Source organism: Pelobates fuscus, chromosome 5, assembly GCF_036172605.1.
Source record: "Pelobates fuscus isolate aPelFus1 chromosome 5, aPelFus1.pri, whole genome shotgun sequence".
Lineage (NCBI taxonomy): Eukaryota > Metazoa > Chordata > Amphibia > Anura > Pelobatidae > Pelobates > Pelobates fuscus.
The window spans coordinates 26,362,550-26,368,549 of NC_086321.1; positions in this window are offsets into that span (position 1 = coordinate 26,362,550).

The following is a 6,000-nucleotide window of genomic DNA, read 5'->3' on the forward strand; positions in this document are numbered from 1 at the left end:
GAGTGAGTAGAGACTGGAGGGGTGAAAACCTGGATAATAAATTGGCAAAACAAGAGATGAGGTGGGTGTTCAAATTAAAATCGCTGTTCCCTAGGGGCATGAATGGGGAATTTGAAGTTTGTCATTTTTTATGAAGCAATTATCCTTTATAATTTGATTTCTGTACTCCCTCCCCTTTTAATCTTCTCTGCAATCTTTCTCCTTTTTGAGCAGGTTTCTCAGATGAATATATATTGAATGAGAACCAGAAAATCTATATTGTCTATTTTTTGGGTTGATCACAATAGTGAATTAAGTAAATGCTATCCCTTTAAATTTAGGAGCAACTCAATTTATCTAACCCTATACGATAATCATTTGGTATGCAAGCATTTGGTATGTGAATGTATAGTCCACTTTCCCTTGTGAGGTAACCATCCCTTATGAAATGATTTCTGTATCTCTCCCTTTAAATTATACTTTGAATTATTTTGCAATTTCTCTCCTGTTCTGAAGTAGGTTTCAAAGATAGATGTGTTCTCAATAAGAACTGAAAGATCTATACCAGTTGGTTTAAATACGATTGTAATAACAAATAGGATGCTATTGTTTTTATGTTTATGTTTATGTTTTATGTTTATGTGTATACTTATGCTCAAGAGCAATTGATCCTGTGCAAATATCTATTTAAATCTGATTAAGCTTATAAGACACCCATTGTGTATAGGAACATACTGAGTAATAGTATTGTATTCTAATGATCAGATGTTGCTTTTTGACTGTGTGTTTAAATAGAATCAACACCTTTTTGGTTGATAAAAGGAGTTCAGCTAGTTAGAATAATTTAAATAATTTGAATAATTTGAATAATTTGAATAATTTGAATAATTTAAATAATTTAAGTCCGCATATGCAGAATTGATTGCCCAGTAAACATGACCAAAATTCACGCCCCCTGGCCAATGGGAGGAGAAGGGGGAGGCTCTGTGGACTTAAAAGACTGTCTGGAACTCTCTGACGTCGTCGGAGGAAGCCTGCGGAGGCGGGCGAAACGCGTCACACGAACGTCACTGGAGGGGCGGACCCGGAAACGGTCACGTGATTGGACTGATCGGACTGCAATCAGGAAGCGTTTTTACAATATTTGTTCATGCTTTTATGTGGGTGACTCTGCGAGTCTATACCCACCACATCCCAAGTAAGGGTTTTAATTTTTTATGTAATAAACTTACTTAAGATATTATTCAATTGGAGGTCCTCCCCTTCTGTTTTCACACACAGCACAGCAGGGATCGGCAGTGAACATATCCTTTGAAGGATTCAGCGGTGTGGGGATATCCCCTCTCCTAAAGAGCCTTGCAAACCCAGAGCCAGGGGTGATAGGGCTCTGGGACATGTGAGTTTTTTTTCCCTAAGATTTCTCTAAATATATAGGAGTGTATTCAGACAGTCTGCACTATTATTTGTATTTTATATTTGCAGATTATTTTAGCGCGCTGTTTTGGTAACTATTGTCTATTTTTTGCACATTTTTTGTGTATTGTATTTTAAGTGCTGCCATAATATCTGTACGGTGTTTCTATAGCGCTCACATATTGGTTTGATTTTGGGATATGCCACTCGACCATCCGCAATAGGTGTGTAGCTCTGTGGTAGTCCCTCATCGATGGTAGACCCTTTCCGCCCTGTTCCTTCGGCCTATGAAGCAGGGTCCTACGGATCCTGGGTGGTTGGTTGCGCCATATAAACTTGGAAATATCCGAATCTAGTTGTCGGAAAAACGTCATGGGTAGGTTGATTGGGATCGTTTGGTATAGATACAGTAGGCGGGGGAGGAGATTCATTTTGACGGCGTTCATTCTGCCGAACCATGAGACGCACAGGCTCGCCCAGCGTACCATGTCTGTTTTAAGTTGTAGGGTGAGTGGAGCGAAGTTATAGGTGTATAGGTACTTGAGGTCTGTTGGAAGCCAGATACCGAGGTACTTCAGTTTGGAGGTGCGCCACATAAAGGCGTATTGCGTGCGCAAGTGTGTGGCCTCCTCCGGTTCGGTCTCAATAAGCATGGCTTCTGATTTGTCGGTGTTAAGCTTTAAGTTCGATATCTGTCCGTATTCCTGAAATGCTTTTAGGATGTTCGGTAGTGACACCAGGGGATTGCTGACGAAGAATAATAGGTCGTCGGCATATGCTGCTATCTTGTGCGTGATGCCTTTCAGGGTGAACCCAGAGATGCCCCCATCCCGTCTGACCGCCCCCAGGAATGGTTCCAGGGAGAGGGCAAACAGGAGGGGGGAGAGTGGGCACCCCTGTCTCGTCCCATTTCGGATCTGGAACGTCGGTGACAAGGCCCCGTTGACTCGTATCCTTGCGTTCGGTATGGTGTAAATTGACTTGATCCATGTCAATATGCATGGGCCGAATCCCATCTGCTCCAGGGTAGAGGTCATGAACTGCCAATCCACGCGATCGAACGCCTTCTCCGCGTCCGTGGACAGGAGAAGAGTGCGCCGATTTAGCTGTCTCGCCGCGTGGATGATGTTCAATGCTCTGGTGGTATTATCTCTCGACTCTCTTCCCGGGATGAATCCCACCTGATCCGGGTCCACCAGATCAGGGAGAAATCCCTGTATTCGTGTGGCTAGGACTTTGGTGAAGAGCTTAAGATCTGCGTTTAGGAGGGATATCGGTCTGTAGCTCACACATAGCGTGGGGTCCTTCCCTTCCTTTGGGATAATCGTCACCGTTGCTGCCAGGGAATCTCTGGGGAATGCACCACCTTCTTGTATCGAGTTTAGGCCTTTAAGAAGCTGTGGTAGGAGTACATCTCCAAGTTCTTTGAGGTATCTGGCCTGTAGCCCATCTGGGCCTGGGGCTTTATTCAGCTTGGTGGATTTCAGTGCCGCTTGCAATTCCATGATGGTTATGGGTGCCTCTAACTCTGCTGCCTCTGCTTCATTCAGGGTCCTCGTGATGTGTTGTTGCAGGTATGCCGTCATTCGTATGGTTCGTAGTCGTTCTGTCCCTGGAGATTCCTGGCGTCTTAGGTTGTAAAGGTTAGGTTGGAATTCCGCAGTTATTTTGTCCGGCAAGTGGGTCCAGGAATCCCGGAGTGTAGGTCCAGTCGTCCCCTTGAAGTGCGTCTCCTGTAGCATCGCGATGGACACCCTAGACGCCCACAGAGATCGCAGAATGTGCGACCTTCTTTCAGGCGCGTTCAGGCCCCTCACGTTGTGCGACCAGACGTGGAGTGGCGTCGGTCTGTACCCTGCAGCCGCGGGGCCACTGACTCGCCCAGGGCCTCCGGGGGTCTGTACTCTATTTTTAAGCCAATGTTCTACCCAAGAACAAGAATTTTCATCTAGACCAATTTATTTTAGTTTGAAGACTAACCTATTGTGAGGAACCGTATCAAATGCCGTGGCAAAATCCAAATAGATCACATCCAGTGCAATACCCTGATCTATACTTCTATTTACTTCTTCGTAGAACGTAATCAGGCTGTTTGACATGACCTGTGCTTCATAAAACCATGCTGATTTTTGCTGAAAACTACATTCCTCTCAAGGAATTCTTGAATATTATCCCTTAATAACCTTTCAAAAACTTTCCCAGCTCACAGGTCTATAATTTTCAGGCCAGGATGTTGAATATGGGAACCACATCTGCCTTCCTCCAATCCTCCTGAACACTTCCTGAAAGAAAAGAATCTTGAAAGATTAAAAACAGAGGTTCACTTATTTCCATAATTAGTTCCTTAAGTACTTGTGGGTGAATACCCTCATTCACAGTATTCATCCACAGGTACTTTTGTTTATATTAACTTTCTTTAGTTGTCTTGAGTTAGCCCTTTACAATATTTCTGCAAGTTTTTTGCAGCAATCATTTGCATATCTATTGCCATAGGTTTTTCCTTAATATATTCGGAGGAGAAATAGTTATTTAAAATTTCTGCCTTTTCCTGGTCTTCATTAACTAACAGCCCTGTAACGGCTACCCAGGTTGTAGAGGGGTATCTGCCGTTGGAGATGTCCTTCTCCCCGGCAAGATGCTGTGCTGTAGTGTAGTCACGAGAGCCCATCCGCTGGCCAAGTAGAGAGAGAAGCAGAGCTCTTAAAAAAGCTAGTGATTATGCTGAGGTGGTTCCCTTTCAATAACGAGATGAGGCTACGTTTTGAAGGGTTAAGCAGAACTGATTTAATGATCACACAAGCAGTTTCTTTTATGCAGGTTTCACAGTAGGGTTACCACCCACGTGGACCTGGTGGGGCACTAACAGTGGAAATACAGCAGCCAATCAGTTACAGACTTACAGTAAAAGCACACCCATTAATTACATTACATTCCTCCCCTCTGCTGAGGAGATCATTGAGTTAATCGTTATATCAGCTCAATTATCTTCACGCTAAAAAATATACTTTTCTTTACATTTTCTGTAAATCTAAAACTATGCATTCGATTTTAACACAAGTTACATTTTAATAACTAGTACAATTAGGGAAACAACATATCCAAAAATTAGTAGAATTGGATCGGTGGTTCGGTAGTTAGTAAAAAAGTGGATGTGACCGACATTTCTCTGCTCAAAGCAGTTCCACAGATTCAGTCTGTGCGGTCGGTCTATTTTCCCCTTGACAATAAATATAAATTACACAGAACTGTTCGTGTCTGCCATCAATGGATACAGTTTGTTCGTATGAATATATTCCTGAAGTAGCGCTTTGTCCGTATGATTCCAGTCGGACGCACGTAAGGTAGAAGTTCAGAGGTGTGAGTGCATTCGACTAGACAAAATTGCCGCCGCCACGTGTTCACACAGACGAACGCCGACCACCCTGTTAATCCATTGGAACGTTGAGGTGTTTGTGGTTTTTACAGGTCAAGAGGGTTAATTGGTGCCACACTCCTGCTCTGGTTGGTCGGTCATTCGACAGAATATTCGGTATACGAATGGTTATGGCAAAATACACGATCAATAATTTTAAGGGAATGCAAATAAACAAATACTCTTCGTTCTCAGCTGCATGAAGCAAAGACGGGGACTGTAAAAAGGGGTTTAGTGTACACAGTTGGGGCTGAGGCTTCCAGGCAATAACATGGGTTCTGTTACAACCCCTATCCCGGTTTTAATAGGGGTTTCATTCTTTTCATTTTTTTTATTTATTTATGTATTTAGAAAATGATTTGGGGTTGGTTTTGCTTTCTTTGGCTATCATTTTTTCATTTTAAAGTTTAGCGAATCTAATCGCCTTTTTTGCATGCATTTTTGGCTTCCTTATATCTTTTATAGGATGCATCTGATTTGTCCGATTTAAAGGCTTTGAATGTCCTTTTCTTATTTTTAATTTCTTGATTCACTTTCCCACTAAGCCACATTGGTTTCAATTTGTTTATTTTATATTTATTTCCCAATGGTACATACTGAAAAATTTACCTTTCTAATATTTTTTGGAAGATATTCCATTTATCCTCAGTGTTCTTTTCACTAAAGAGTGTATGCCAGTCGATATATTGTAAAGATGCCCTTAACTTATAGAAATTGGCCTGTTTAAAACTAGTTTTAGTATTCCCCGTGTGCTTTTATTTTTTTGAGTTTATTTCAAAGGACACTATGTTGTGATCACTGTTTCCCAAGTGCTTACCTACTTGAATGTTGGTCAAAAGATCAACGTTGTTTCTTGAATCCAGGTCCAGACAAGTAAGTTGTGACATGAAGGTGTCATTTAACAAGTTCAAAAACAAAATTTGCCTTTGCTGAGCTACTTGTCCCTCTGTCCCAATTTATGTCCGGGTAATTAAAATCTCCAATAATTAAAGTGTTACCCAGGTTTGCAGCTTTCTCAATTTGCTCAAACAGCTATTGATCCTCATCAATATTAACATGAGGTTGTTTATAATATATCCCAACCAATAATTGATTTCCGTTCTTCTGCCCCAAGCAGACATCTACCTATAAAGGTTTCACATTTTCCTCTTCACATTCCACTTGCTCAAGATTTGGCCTTAAATCATGGTTAACAT